Below are 15,531 nucleotides of genomic sequence, written 5' to 3' on the forward strand. Positions count from 1 at the left end.
TTGCTTAAAATAAATTGTTGGCCTTAGGGTGTGTGTTTGTGTTTTTTTCCATTTATAAAAGAGAAGCTGCATAGTAACTTGGGCCTCACCTGAGTTTAGTAATAATACTAAATTCATCATATGGTAATAATAGATGTAATATATTTTTATAGAATACATTCTGTAGAACTAAGGACTGAGATAGGTCAATGGGATCATATAGATCAGCTATTACAAACCTCAATCTGGTGCAATGATTTCTTTTTCACAGCAGTCTTAAGTTAAATTTCTGAGGCTTACATTCTCTTCTAAAATCCAGAGGTCTGTATCCAAATGCGTTTTGATCTCATTTGGATGGCACACAGGCATTTAAAATTTAACAAGTCAAACACTGAGTTCTTCATCTTCCACCCTCCTCCCCAATATATTCCCCTTACAATAGTTCACTAAATAGCCCTTTCATGGGCCCAGTCAGGAGGTTAAGCTAGAACACTGGGGAATCCCCCTAATTTCCCACATCAAGCCAGGTTGACTACCTCAAAAAAGTATCTCAAATCTATTTCTCCATCTTCACTACCATCACTACCATTACTCCAGTCCAAGTCTTAACCAATCTACTTGCTTCCACTCTTTCTTCTGTCTATTCTCCACATAGTAGCTGGCATACTTTTTTTTTCCAATTTTTATTTTCAAAATATCATACTTTAAAAAGAAAAAAAAAGGTGTCAAATCACTTACACCCTCCATCCTTTCAATGCCTTCCTTTTATATAAAATTTTAAAATCCTTATTGTGACCTAAATGTTGCATGATCTGGTCCCTACCTGCCTTTAATTTCACTTACACTGTTCTCTGTCAACACAATAAGCTTCAGACAAACTGGACATCTTCCATTTACCCAAAGAGCAATCTTCTCTCCTCTGCCCCACCCCGCCCAAGAGCTTTCACACAGGCTTTCCCTGCCTCTCTTCCAGCTGGCTAACTCCTTACCTTTCTCTGAAAAGTCTTCCTTGACCACCCTCCCTTGCCCCCTAGTTTTAAATCTGGGTTCCTTCAATGCACTTACCACAAATTAAAATACATATTTATTTAAGTGCTATCTGATTAATGTCTACCTTCTCCAATCAAAAATTGAGGACAGAAACCATATCATCTTTGTTCACCTCTGTGCCCATAATAATAACAGCAGCAACAACACTTAGATAACATTTACTATGTGGCAGGTATTGTGCTATACATAAAATTATTTAATATATACTCCCAGAATATTGTTTGGACCATAGCCAGCGGTCAGTTTGTTGAATGTGTGAACCCAGCCCCTATGTGCACACCTACAAAGCTGCTCACTACCTCGTGAACATCCCATTACACTGATAGATAACTGGTGATTGGAAGAATCTTCTTTATATCGACCCCAGCTGCCTCCCTGCAATTTCCACCCAGTGATTCTATTTCTGCCCCTGTGGGGCCACGCAGTACAAGCCTTAATTACCCCTTCGCAAACTCGACTTCGCAGCATCTGAAGACTCATCCGCCGCCGCTGCGCAGACTCCGCAGAGTTCGTTTCCGCGGCGGTGGTCCGGAAGCCCAGCCCTGCCGCGCGACCGCCGCTCCCGGCATCCCCCGCCCTGCGCGTCACGTGACAGCGCCGCCTCTCAACGGCCCAGCAAATACCTGCCCAGCAAATACCGCCCCCGGGCGGGGCTCAAGGCGTGACCGGCAGCCCGTGACCGGCAGTCCGTGGCCGCGCGCCGCCGTCTTCGCTGCGGCCCCGGCGCCCGCGGCTGGCACGTCTGTGGGCGAGTGTCCCGGAGAGCTCCCGGCAAGGTAAGGGGGGACAGCGCGCGGAGGCTGCGGGCAAAGTGGTTCTGCCCGCGTCCCCGGGATGCCCCGGCCCCGGAGCGGGGAGCGGCCCGGGGGAGGGGGCGCGGGCGGCCGGGGGCTGCCTCCCGGGGACCTAGGGCGCTTTGCGAGGCGCCCAGTCGAGGAGGTCCGGTTCGGTCCTACCGGAGGCTGAGCACCTGGCCCCGGCGGGACCAGGAATGGTGCTCTCAGGCCGCCCTGGGCCTCGCGCTCCCGCTCTCTGCTGGCACCTGGAGGCTCAGCTGCGCCGGAGAACAGCTGTGCCTTGGTTTCTCCTCCTGTGAAACGACCGGGCCGGGAAGGTGGGTCTCTGCGGTTGCCTTCAGCCTTGAGGTTTCGCGAGTGTGTTAGTGAAAGTGGAAGAGGAAGAAGCAGACTCGAGATGGGAAGAACCCTCACCTAGGAACGCAGGAGCGAGTGTCTGAGGCCGGGCACCTTTTAAGTGTCTTCTGTATTTTGTGCAAGTCGCAGACCTCTCCCGAGACTCGGTTTCTCCATTTTTAAAGTAAAGGTGATAACCCCTGACCTTCCTTGCTCACAGGACTACAGTGAAGAACAGATGGAAAAGCCATTTGAAGAGCCAGAACTCAGGAGTCAGTTACACCTGGGTTCAGATCCTAGTTTTGCCACTTACTGTGCGTTCTCGAGCCAGATAGAACCCTCATCTGTTAAAAGAAAATAATAACCTTAACAGCTCATGAGATTGTTGTGAGGATTGAGTGTAATAGGACTTAGCACAGTGTCCGGCAGAGAAATGCTCAGTAATTAGTGCTGTTAGTACAAGTATTAATAAGCTAGAGAGACATTCACGTGAGGGATGTTTAGAATAATCACACATCCGTTTCTGTGTATTTAGTCCTAAAAAGGGTGCTGTTTTGACTTCCTAAGAAAGGGACCAAGTGGAACCCTTTCCCCTTTTTTCTGTCTGGGTCCCCTTTGCCTTCTCATTTACAATTGGCATGTGAACCCGTTGTTTCTACCAAATGAGTCAGGCAGGATGGGAACATTACTGGAGCAGACGGGTATCAGATTCCCACTGAGGGGAAAGAAAAGTGCCAGGCATGTGCTGCCACCAAAAAAAGCACAATACAGTGATTGACTGTCAGAGCTGGAAGATGCCTGAGAAACCATCTAATCCAGCTGTCTCCTTAGGCAAATGGAGAAACTGGACCCAGAATTGAGGACAGGACTTTGATTTTCTCAGGACCCAACAGAATGTTGGCACTGGGTGGTGGAAAAGAACACACACTGTTTACCAGACGCTTTGCTTTCCGTGAGTTCTAGCCTGTTTCTTCATTTATTCAACAGGTGTTTATGGAGCACTTCGTGCTTGTATACCTGCTAGGAGCTGGAGAGGAAATACGCACATACATTCCTCTGCTGGTTTTTGGTACAATTTAAAATAATAAGTTCCAGCTCCCAGTGAGCCTTCTTCATAGCAGCTGGCCCCAAGGGACAGAGAAGCACACAGAGAGGCCTGAATTGTTTCATGATCAGTCACAGCAGTCCCAGAGCCCTTGTTGAAGCCTGGTGAGATTTTAGAGACTGGAGAAAATGCTGCTTTGTCAGGGCTTTTAGTAAAGGATTTCCTCTGGCCTGCAGCACTTGGATTTCTTTTTCTGATTTCAGGCCTCTTACTGTTTTTAGATTCCTGAAAAGAGCCACCCTCACCACAGTGCCTTCATTTTGGTTTCCATGGTTATCAGATGAATTGTATTTTTATGATAGCACAAGTAGCTGTTAAGTAATACATGGTCAAGAAGTCCCCGTTCCCTATGGGTTTGTTTTCTGGTGGTGGTTCTCTTTTTTTTTTTCAGTTACAGTGCAGTCATACTATTCTTTCCTCCCTCCCCACCTGTTTCCTTTAACAATAGTGCATCAGTGGCAGGGCCAAGAGGAGTGGGAATAAGTAGAAACAGAGATAAAAACACGTATAGACCCTGGTTTAGGTATCTCAGAACCTTTGGAGGAATAATCCAAAGGCATTACCACATGCAAGGGGCAAATCAGTGGGGCTCTGATAAAGATGTAGATTGCAAGCCAGCGAGAGCTTTCAGAGGTGGGAAGGATCCTGTCTTGGGCAGCCAAGAAGACATCACATATTGAGAAGCTTTTCAGGGAAGATTTAAAAGAAACAAGTTCCTTTTACGTATGTCAGTCACATAGTAATAAATAGACAGTACAAGAAGCATTTTGTTCTTTCAGTTTGCCTTAATGAGTGAACCTTAAGTCACCTATCATGGGCTTTGTCTGAGATGTTTCCTTATTTCTCTCTTTACTCTTTCTTTTAGCTTAGTGATGTATTAGTTTCCTACTCATACACATGATATTGTGTACATGAAGGTAGATAAGCAGAGACATTTGGTTAAGATTTTGTCTGTTTCATTTTGGATGTTTAACCTGTGTGTCTCATTTCACCAGTTGGGTTCTAAGCAGTCACATGTTTCTTTATTTTTCCAAATAACCTCCCAAGTCCCCTTAATACACTTTTTAGTGAGAATTCTGATGTCTCCCACTTCCAAGCCCCACGGGGGCTCAAACACTCCAAAGAAGTCAGTCTTTCACTCTCCAGAGGGGAGAGAACTGCAGAGTCTGAGCCGTCCACCCACATTGTTATTTCTGACACAGCTGTATCATATCACAGTTGAAGAGCTGCCCTGCACGGTCTAAGGATGTGTGGTCACTGCTGCTCAGTGCCTTTATTGGACCACGTTCCTGCCAGCTTGATCCCATGCTTGGCTTCCAAGTTTAGAGCTTTTTCAGTTTGTGCTGACGTGATTAGCCGTTCTCCCAAAGCACCGCACTCTGGGCCACGTGTGGAGCTTGTCACCAGGCTGGGTTCCTCCAGTCTCCCCTGTTTGGGCGGCCCATAGGACCCTTTCTTACTAGCAGCCTTGGTCAGGGTCACTCCAGATCACCCAATAGATTTCCCTATTTTCAAATCTTTTATCAGGGTTTGGAGGCTGAATCCCTTCTCTGCCTAACCCTAACCCAAAGCTTTTTGGCACATTGCTTCTACTCCTCTCCAGGATTCTGCCTACTGAGGATACTCAGGAATGCTAACCTTTAACCAAGATATCTACTCCAGGACTTTGGACGCCTACTCATCTCACTTTTCGTAGGTAAGAGGAATCCTCTGGTGACTCTGGGGAAAGCATATATCTGTTCCTGAGAGACTCTGTCCACCTATAGTCCTAAGAGAAGTAGGCATTATTGAAAATTTACTTGACATGTATCCTGTTAGGGATTTGGGGGTGTCAGGTTTTAATTTAAAAATGAAGGATTTTCAGTTCCCTCAACTTGCCTAAGAACCAGAAAATAATCAGTATGTCTATTTCATTGTCTTTGTTTTAAACTTTTAAAAATATGAGATACAACAAGAATGCAAGTGAGTAAAGCCCATAAATGTATAGTTTAACAATTCTAAGGAAAATACACATGTAACTACCACCTATGTCAAGAAATAGAACATTGCCAGTACTCAGTACCCTTTCCAAATCATAAGCGCCTCCCCAGAAGAAACCACTATTTTGACTTTTATGATAATCATTTCTTTGCTTTTCTTTGTAGTTTTGTCACCTATGTTTGCCTTCCCAAACAATACAGTTCATTTTTACTAGTTTTTTAACTTCATACATATAGAATCATACTGTGTGTGTTTTGTGTTTGCTTCTTTTGCTCAACTTATTTGTGAGCTGAATCCATGTGTTGACCACACTTATTTTTATCGCTAACAGTGTTTTATGTTATGAATGTCACAATGTAGTTATTCATCCTATAGGTGACAGATACTTGGTATTCAGAAACTATAAGCAACACAAGAACAGTGCAGCCAAGAACAACATCCTTATACATTTTCTGTTGTGCATGTGAATGAGTTTATATATGTTGAAGTGGAATTGCTTTGCTAGATAATGCCAAATAGTTTTCTAAGTGATAGTACCAATTTACTTTCCTACCAGCAATATATGAGAGTTCTAGTTGTTTCTTATCCTTGCAAATGACTCGGTATTGTTGGTTTAAATTTTTTAAACTATTCTCATGGGTGTATAATGATATCTCTGTGGTTTTAATTTTCTTTCCTTGGTTACTACTGATGAGCACTTTTTTGTTGGTTAATCAGATGGCCTGTTTTGTAAACTGCCTATTAAGTCTTTTCCCTGTTTTTCAGTTTTCTTATTGATTTATCGGAGTTCTTTATAAATTTTGGTTAGTGGTTCCTTGTCAGTTATATGTTTTAAAAGTATCTGTTACTCTGTGACTTTTTTTTTTTTTCTGGTATGCGGGCCTCTCACTGTTGCGGCCTCTCCCGTTGTGGAGCACAGGCTCCGGACGCGCAGGCTCAGCGGCCATGGCTCACGGGCCCAGCCGCTCTGCGGCATGTGAGATCTTCCCAGACCAGGGCACGAACCCATGTCCCCTGCATTGTCAGGCGGACTCTGAACCACTGCGCCACCAGGGAAGCCCGCCGTGCGTCTCTTTTCATCCTCTTAAACGTTGATATCTTAGACCCTATTCTGTAGAAGCAGGACCTGAAGTGGGGATTCATGCTCAAATGGTATACTGAGAGAAGTGCTCAGGAAGAGAATAAGGGAAGCAGGATGGGAAGAGGAGAGGAATAGAACTAGTTGAGGTGGCAGTTTTCTGGAGAAGGGACCTCTGTGTGTTGTTATCAGCTGACACTTCTATCTGGGGAATGGATGTGCTAGCCAGTAAAGAGGATCTGGGTGGGACACCAATGGTTTTCTCTATAGTCCATCTGATACATTCCCTTGTATGTTAAATTCACTCCATCCAGATACAACTTCTCCAGGATTCTGGTTGGTCACAATTTCTGGGGAAACTTACAAGAGGAAGGTTAGTGGGACAAACTACAATCCCTGCTGCTGCGGTTAGTCCAGAGATCAAACTAATGCCCATCTTCTTCCACCTCCACTATCCATATTAGTTTCCCCTCCTTTGTCCCTTGAATGTTGGAGAGAACTCAGTGATGAAGCCACCTGGGTCTGGAAGTTTATTTTCTTATGTTATTTTTAACCGTAGATTCAACCTTTTTAATGGTTCTAGGGCAATTTTTTCAATTTCTTCTTAAGTTAGTTTAGTAAGTAATATTTTTCTAGGAATTTGTCTCTTTTAAGGTTTAAAATTTATATAAAGTTTATAACATTTCCTTATTATTCTTTTAATGTCTGCAACATCTGTAGCAATATCCCCTTTTCATTCTGATTTCATTTTTATGCTTTCTCTCTTTTTTCTTCTTGAGCTTCAGTAGAGGTTCCTTTCAAAGAACCAACTTCTGTCTTCACAGGTTTTTTTCTGTAGTAAGTTTGTTTCCTGTTTCTTTAAGTTCTGCTCTTTTAAAAAAAAATTCACTCTCCTTGTATAAATTTTGGTTTTTCTTCTAACTTTTTGAAATGGATGCTTAGTTCATTAATTTTTATACTTTTTATTTTTATTCTTTCCATTTAAGGTTAAACATTTTTCTCCAAATACCGTTTAGCAAGAGCTCACACGTTTTGATATGTAGTATTTTAATCATTTATTTCTAAATATTTTCTAGTTCCCATTGTGATTTCCCCTTTGACTCATAGGTATCTTAGAAATGTGTTTCTTAATTTCCAAACGTGAGTATTTTCTAGTTATCTTTTATTAATTGATTGTAGTCAGTGAGCTTGTTCTGTATAATCTTAATCTTTTAAATTTGTTGATATTTCTGTTAGGGTTCTGTTTATGGTGAGTTTTTATAAGTGTTACATGTGTGCTTGAAAATAATATGAATTCTAAAATTATTGGATTTTATGTAATGGTTCTATGTAATGCCAGTAGATCAGGTTTATTAATTATATTCAAATCTTCATCCTTACTGATTTTTTGCCTATTCTAGCTATTATAGAGAGAAATGTGTTAAAGTACACAACTGTGATTATGAATTTGTCTATTTCCCCTTTTTAATTTTTTGCTTTATATCTTTGAGCCCAGTTATCAAGTGCATACAAGTACAAAGTTGTTGTACTTCCTAGTGTGCTAACCTTTTATCATTATGAAGTTGCCCTTTTTATTTCTAGTAAAAGAATTTTTTTAGCCTTAAACTCTATTTTATCTGATATCAGTATAGCTACACCATCTTTTTTGGTTAATCTATGCAGGGTATATCTTTTTCCATCCTTTTAGTTTCATCCTTTCTGTATATATGTGTTTTGGATATGTCTCTTATAAATAGCATATAATTGGGTTTTGGTTTTTTATAGCCTTTGTCTCTTAACTGGAACATTTAGTCCATATTCATTTAATATAACCACAGATGTATTTAGGTTTAAGTTTGTCTTCATATTTTATGCTTTCAGTGTGTTTGTCCTGCTAGAACTCCATTTCATTTTAGCTCTTTTTTCCCTTTTTTTTGAGGTGGGTGGGGCACTATTTTTAATCATTTGCTTTTTTCCTTCTAGTTTGGACATTATGCACTAGCTCTTCTTTAATGGTTACCCTTGAAATTTTAACTTAACCAAAGTTGATAAATTATGGAAGTGATAAATAGCACTACTCTTCTTTTGGACAGTACCAGGACATTAGACCATCTGAACTGTCTTTTCCCCTTGATGCTTAGTGGTAGACTTGTTGTAATACAATATGTCAGCTTTGATTAGAGTCATTTAAGCACCCACAAATGGAACAAATGAGATGAGGGAGGGAAAAAGTGAGAGAGCAGAGAATTTCCTTGAGAAAACTATGTGTATATTTGTCAGGACTCTTGGTTGCAAGTGACCAGCTTAGGCACTCTTAACTTTAAAAAGAAAATCGATTGGCTTATAAAACTGCATAGCTGGAAATAGGGGCTCAAAAAATATTTTTAGGGTTCTCTCTCTGTCTCTGTCAGTCACTCAACCTTGCTTGTCTTAATTTGGCTTCGTTCCTCAGATGGACTCTTCTGAGTTGTCCCTATCTCTGGCAAGGGGGAGGGGATATTCTGATCACCTACTTTGGGTCAAGTATCCATCCTTGGTGGATGGAGGACTGAGGCACTCTGAATGACAGCCCCACCAGGACTAAATGAAGTAGGAGTGGGGTTCTTCTAAGAAACCAAAAGAGGGAAGGTGTGCCAGGCAGACAAAAGTTACAGCTACCAACCATCCCTGCACTGAGTAATGGCTGAAGGAGAGATACAAAGAAAGAAGAGGTTTAGAGAGGTTGCAGTTGGAATTAACTCAGTTAATCTGTACAAGAAGAAAAAGGGGAGGACATTACCTGTTCATGAGCCCACTGACAGGGAAGGAGGAGGCCGGTCAAACAACCACCTCCTTCACCCACCAGCCACTGGGCACTTCAGCATTGTTGGCTGAGGACATCTTGGTGGTCCACAGCAGCAGAGGTGTGGGGTTCTCTAGTATGTGGAGATGTTTTCAACATGTCAGCCGTGGTGCTTGCTATTCCCCCAGCCTTTTCTAAGAGAAATTTCTACATCCACAGCTCCTGTTCATGGAGGGGCAGCCCGAGACATCCATGTTTCTACCATAAAATCTTGCTCTGTCCCTGCCCCCTGGTCAGAACTTACGGAACCAGAGATGGACGTCAGACCCGAGAACAGCCAATTCATAGTCTCACCGGGGCCCTCTGATGTGACCTAGTGGAAAGAAAGATGCATGTTCTCTTAGAAATTTGAACTGGGGACTTCAGTTGGACATAGCTATAGAAATCGAAGCTGAAATGGTATATAGAAAGAAGCCATGAGGTATAGTCAAGCCTTTGAGGAGTCTTGGCTAGTGATCTTAGGAGGAAGCAGAAGCAATGAGGTAGAGAAAATTTTGTGTAGCCTCCAGGCAAAAAGAGAATGGAGCAGACCCTTGGAGAGTGACTGAATCATGCGATGAGTGAAGACCCAGACTCCAGCTGCTGAGGGCCTTGGGGCTGCCATTGATCCAGACCTTTCTAGACTCTGGGAGGCCCAGACCTACTATGGTTCTATTCTTTTTTTTTTTTAATTTATTTAATTAATTTATTTATTTTTGGCTACGTTGGGTCTTCGATGCTGCGCTTGGGCTCTCTCCAGTTGCGTCGAGCGGGGGCTACCCTTCATGGCGGTGCGCAGGCTTCTCACTGCGGTGGCCTCCCCCGTTGTGGAGCACAGGCTCCAGGCACACGGGCCCCAGCAGTTGTGGCCCGTGGGCTCCAGAGTGCAGGCCTAGAAGCTGTGGCACACGGGCCCAGCTGCTCCGCGGACCCGGGCCCGAACCCCTGTCCCCCGCATCGGCAGGCGGACTCCCAACCACTGCGCCACCAGGGAAGCCCTATTCTTGTATTTCCATAAAATCCTGTACCCTTAATACCACATATACTCTTATGATAAGCTCTCCCTTATTTGTACTTGTAGTCAGAAGACTCAGTAGAACAGACATTCAGACTTAGGGGCAGTGCCTACATGGGTGGATTGCTATTGCTGCCAGTGCTCTTCCAGTACTACAGTTCTGAAAAGAAAACTCACGCTCTTTGCCATCAGATGGTCGGCAGCTACAAACGTTGTTAGCTCAGTTACAATAAAGAATCCTGTACACCCAGCGCTTGGCCTGGTGGGACTATCTGGGGTAGTTGGTTCGGGTTGGTTGGGGCCGGCTTAAGGTCTGTATTCGTTCCTCATTGCTGCTGCACAGCTCCCTGCTGGGCGCAGGTCTGCTGCTGGGCACAGGTGCCTTGATTTTCCCAGAATCTGGCTTGAGATCCTAAATCTTTGGGCCAGGCTTCCTAACAGAGTACTGCTGTGTCACATCCAACTCAGACACTGTGTGATACTCTACTGCGTAACAGTTGCAGGAGTAAACTCATCCTTATTTCATGATCTGTGAGTTTATGTGTAATGGTGAGGATAGAAGGTCCTTGACTATCATGTCACAAGTTAGGAACCCCAGAACCTCAGAAAGGAAACTAGGAAGCAGGAAACTAGGAGGCAGGCTGTTGTAGTGGAAAGAGCAGGGGCTTTGGACTCAGTCCAGGCTGGGAACAGAAGCTGTGCTGCTTACTAACTAAATAAAAAACGGTTTATCCATTTATTCCTGGAATTGGGCATAAGAAGACTACCACCTCTCTGGTTGTTAGAAGTGCTTATTGAGATGACATACAAAAAACACCTGGTATTTAATAAGCTCTCAACACATCTTTCCCTGCCCCCTCAAGGTCACCCAGTGAATCAGAATCAGGACTAAAACCCAGGTTTTGGGTTTCCTGACCCAGGGCACTCTCCTAGGTGAGAATGAATGGGCAGTGCATTGAAGGAGGGAGAAAGGGTCCTTACAGCTCCCAGCCACAATCAGAAAGCACTATACGTGCATCAGAACACAGCATTCTGGTCTGTGTCATCAGATTTCAGAGCGGAAAATAAGAAAGTGTTTATCTCTCAGGCTGAAGAGAACTGAGATTTGAAGAAATGATAGAAAGCCCGGATGAGATTTTTGTCATCTTCAAAATTTTAAGTTTTGTTTCATTTTCCAATAGTGTGTGTAGGTGTAGGTATATGTATGGGGCTCTTTCATGGTTCACCGTATTTTAATCTCTGTACTTTCAAACTAAAATCCACAAAACTTTAGGAAATGTACTTTGATTTGAAGAAAAATCTAAAATCCTTAACCCATTACAGTTCCTCAATGAATGCAGTTTGTATAATAGTTATTTGCACTGGTGTTTAGTATGTCTCATAATGTGGGAGGAAAATATATTTTTTTCCCTTGAAAATGTTAAATAGAGTTCTGAACTGTCCTGGTTTTCCCCCCGCCCCTTTTTTATTAAAAACAAAATTCCCACCACTTTGATACTGATGTGGCCTCCCCTAGGTAGGAAGTAAGTGCATTCTTCTTTATTATACAAAGGTGGGACATGAATGCAGAGTTAAGTCCCTGCCTTCAAGATTACCCAGTGAGAGAGAGGCAGGGCCCCAACTAAAAGCCGTTTGTGTCCCTTTTGTCTGACTCATCTCAGTATGGGGTAGGGCCATCTGCGCTGGGTCTCGAGGCAGCTCCTCACTGCCCCCCAGGTTAACAAAAACTGCGTGAACTGATCCAGTTGATCTCTCTCCCTGACCCCTTCAGGCTCTCAGAGCTTCGGCCAGACGGAGCTTCTCCTTACTGTGTCCTCAGCCCAGCTGGAAGTTTCCTGCTTGGAGGCTTGGCTGACACTGTTTCCTCTGCCCACAGTCCCCCTTCCTGCATTCTCTAGATGCACCAATTTTACCCATATCTCAGAGTCCAGCTCAGATGCCAGCTCTCCCATGAAGCTTGGCTTAATGGTTAAAAACCCAGACTTTGGGGTCAGGTCTGGCTTCAAAAGGGGGCTCTGCTACAGTCTAACAGAGTGATTTGGGGTAAGCCGTTTGTCACCTAAGTTCTCTCACTTAGTTTTTTGATCTGTAAAATGAAGACACATACTTTAAATCAGTGCTTCTTAAACATATGGTACATATGGATTCTCTGGTGAAATTGTTAAAGTGTCAGTTCTGATCCAGTAGGTATGGAATGATGCCCAGGAGTTGGCGTTTCTAACCAGTTCTTAGGTCCTGGAAACAACATTCTGAGTTGTAAGGCTTTGAAGAGATGTTGAGAGAATGAAAGGAAATAACGCATGAAAAGTGCTTAATGCTGTTCCCTTCAGACAGTCGTGCTAAGTAAACAGTAGCTCCTGATGTTTTTGTTGCCTTCTATTATAACTGGCTGATTCCACTAGCTAAGGGTCACATTTTTATTCACACACATTTTTATTTACAAACGGGCTTTCCCTCTTTTATGGCACTGAGCACTTTTCCCCTGTATTGTGGGGTGTTCTGCAGGGGTGGGGGTGGCGCGTTGGGAGTGATATCTTTGTCTCCTACCAGACTTGACGGTGGGGTCTTTATCTGATTCCTGACTCCTCGCAGTGCCTACCACGCAGTCCTATACATAGCAAGTGTTGACTACATACTTGGGTTTTATTTACTTTTTTTTTTATTCCACAAGGATCTATCTCGCAGTATGGATTCTATAGCTGAGGCTATTCAGTAGTCTCAGCTGTTCTAATATACCAGATAATGATGAGGGTGATCATTCATTCATTGTTTATTGAGCACCTACTGTGGGTCAGGCATAGTTCTAGGCATAATACAAAGCAGTGATACAGAGTTCCTGCCCTCAAGGAGCTTATATTTTACTCAGGGGAGACAGACAATAAATAAAAGTATTATATAAAATGTAAGCTCCTTGAGGGCAGAGAATGTCTAGTTTGTCACGGTGAATTTCTTCACAGCAGGTGTTCACCTGGCTGCCCTACGTCTGCATGTGCTGTCTCATTTCTCACAGGGGTGGTCCCTGTGCTGTAAACTCGGTCCTTCCTCACGTCCCCTTCACCCACACCACACATCCACTCACACAAAAGCGTTAGTGAGCTGCAGAGATGTCACTAGAGGTTTTATTCCTGACCCTAACTTGCCGACCCATCATAATGCTCAGTGACCTAAATGGGCACAGCAGCCACCCTCTCAGAAGCAGTGGCAGCCTAGACAGCAGGACAAAGCACAGCAATGCTTTGGTTCCGGTGCCTCACGTTGACCAGAGTTCTGTACAGTTTTCTCAGGGTTCAATCCCAATCTCTCCTTTATCAAGTCCTTTTCTATTTCATGCCCTTTAGATGCGGCAAGGCCTTGGTCATCTTCACTGTCTCTAGTGATCTTACGCCATGGCTTTAAATGTCATTCAGGTCTCTGTTCAAATGTCACTTCCTCAAAGACCTTCCTTGCCAACCCTATCTAAAATAGCACATGTGGGGGGCTTCCCTGGTGGTCCAGTGGCTAAGACTCCGTGCTCCCAATGCAGGGGGCCTGGGTTCCATCCCTGGTTGGGTTGCTAGATCCCATATGCATGCCATAACTAAGAAGTCTGCATGCTGCAACTAAGAGTCCAGATGCCACAAGGAAGATCCTATGTGCTGCAACTAAGACTCGGTGCAGCCAAAATAAATAAATAAATATTAAAAAAATAAAATAGCATATGTGTGCATGCCCACATACACGCCTTAGCCTGCTTTATTTCTCTTCTTAGCACTTATGTTATTATTTTTTAAATGTATTGCCTGTCCCTGAGGGTCTTGTCTTATTTACTGCTTGTCAGAACTTGGAACAGTGCCTAGCACAGTAGTAGACAATTGACGAATATTTGTTGAATAAATGATTTTTTTCCTTTGGAAATTCTCAAAATTCTCATGAGGGGTAGCAAGATAGCCATCATTAGCCTCTTTACAGATGAGGAAATAGGCTAACTTTAACCTCACTTGAGGTTAAAGGATTTGCCTCAAGTCACGGGGAAACAGTAGAGCCTGCTTGTCGAGAGCCAAGTTTCATGGGACTCACCTCCCAAGAGAGTGGCCTCTGCCTTCCCCACTGAGGCTGGGGACACCAAGTGGCCCAGAGGCATGCGGATCCCTCCACTGTGCGGTTAGGTAGAGGCCACACAGAAGCCCTGAGTTCTCACACTCTTGGGAACACATTAAAAAAGGAACAGCTTGAGGTCTACCTCAGAACCTGCTCCCTCCCATCCAAACAAGTTCCCACTGTTGTTTCTTTACAGGCACAGGCCGTAGGGGGTATTTGTTACTTTTAATTCCATAGCTCAGAGGCCCCAGTGGCAAAAAGAAGGGCAAAACTTGAATACATTTTTTAAAATTGAAGTAGATTTACAATATTGTGTTAGTTTCAGGTATACAGAGTGATTTAGTTATATATATTTATTTTTTAGATTTTCCATTATGTTATTGCAAGATACTGAATATAGTTCTCTGTGTTATACAGTAAATTCCTGTTGCTTATCTACTTTATGTATAGTGTAATAGTTTGTGCCTGTTAACCCCATATGCCTAATTTACTCCCCCCTGCCCTTTGGTGACCATGAATTTGTTTTCTGTGTGAGTCTATTTCTATTTTGTGTGTAGATTCATTTGTACTATTTTTTTAGATTCCACATATAAGTGGTATCATATATTTGTCTTTGTCTGACTTACTTCACTAAGTATTGTATAATATTCTCTAGGTCCCTCCATGTTGCTGCAATTGGCTGAGTAATATTCCATTGTGTATATATACTGCATCTTCTTAAACCATTCGTCTGTTGATGGGCACTTGGGTAGCTTCCTTATCTTGGCAATTGTAAATAGTGCTGCTTTGAACATTGGGGTGCATGTATCTTTTCGAATTAGAGTTTTCTCTGGATATATACCAAGGAGTGGGATTGCTGGATCATATGGTAGCTCTATTTTTAGTCTTTTAAGGAACCTCCATACTGTTCTCCATAGTGATTGTACGAATTTATATTCCCACCGACAGTGTAGGAGGGTTCCCTTTTCTCCACACCCTCTCCAGCACTTTTTATTTGTAGACTTTTTGATGATAGCCATTCTGACTATGTGAGGTGATACATCATTGTGGTGGTTTTGATTGCATTTCTCTAATAATTAGCGATGTGTGGCATCTTTTCATGTGCCTGTTGGCATATGTCTTCTTTGGAGAAATGTCTATTTAGGTCTTTTGCCCTTTTTTTTTTTTTTTTTTTTTTTTTGTGGTACGTGGGCCTCTCACTGTTATGGCCTCTCCCGTTGCGGAGCACAGGCTCCAGACACGCAGGCTCAGCAGCCATGGCTCATGGGCCTAGCTGCTCCACAGCATGTGGGATCTTCCCTGACCGGGGCATGA

At 43.3% G+C, this 15,531-nt stretch overlaps 1 protein-coding gene across 5 annotated transcripts in view; it reads left to right on the forward strand.

Annotated features, from left to right (window-relative positions):
• The first annotated feature begins 1,500 nt into the window (after positions 1-1,500).
• Positions 1,501-15,531, forward strand: part of FBXO10 (F-box protein 10) — an 81,741-nt gene continuing 67,710 nt past the window's right edge. For 3 of the 5 annotated variants that reach the window (XR_009541543.1, XR_009541547.1, XM_060154812.1), the window contains exons 1-2: positions 1,501-1,805; positions 4,871-4,963. The gene's annotated coding sequence lies outside the window, so the exon portion shown is untranslated. The remainder of the gene's footprint in view (positions 1,806-4,870; positions 4,964-15,531) is intronic. The other 2 variants (XR_009541544.1, XR_009541546.1) reach the window with 1 other exon arrangement.

Source organism: Lagenorhynchus albirostris, chromosome 7 (genome assembly GCF_949774975.1).
Source record: "Lagenorhynchus albirostris chromosome 7, mLagAlb1.1, whole genome shotgun sequence".
NCBI classification, from domain to species: domain Eukaryota; kingdom Metazoa; phylum Chordata; class Mammalia; order Artiodactyla; family Delphinidae; genus Lagenorhynchus; species Lagenorhynchus albirostris.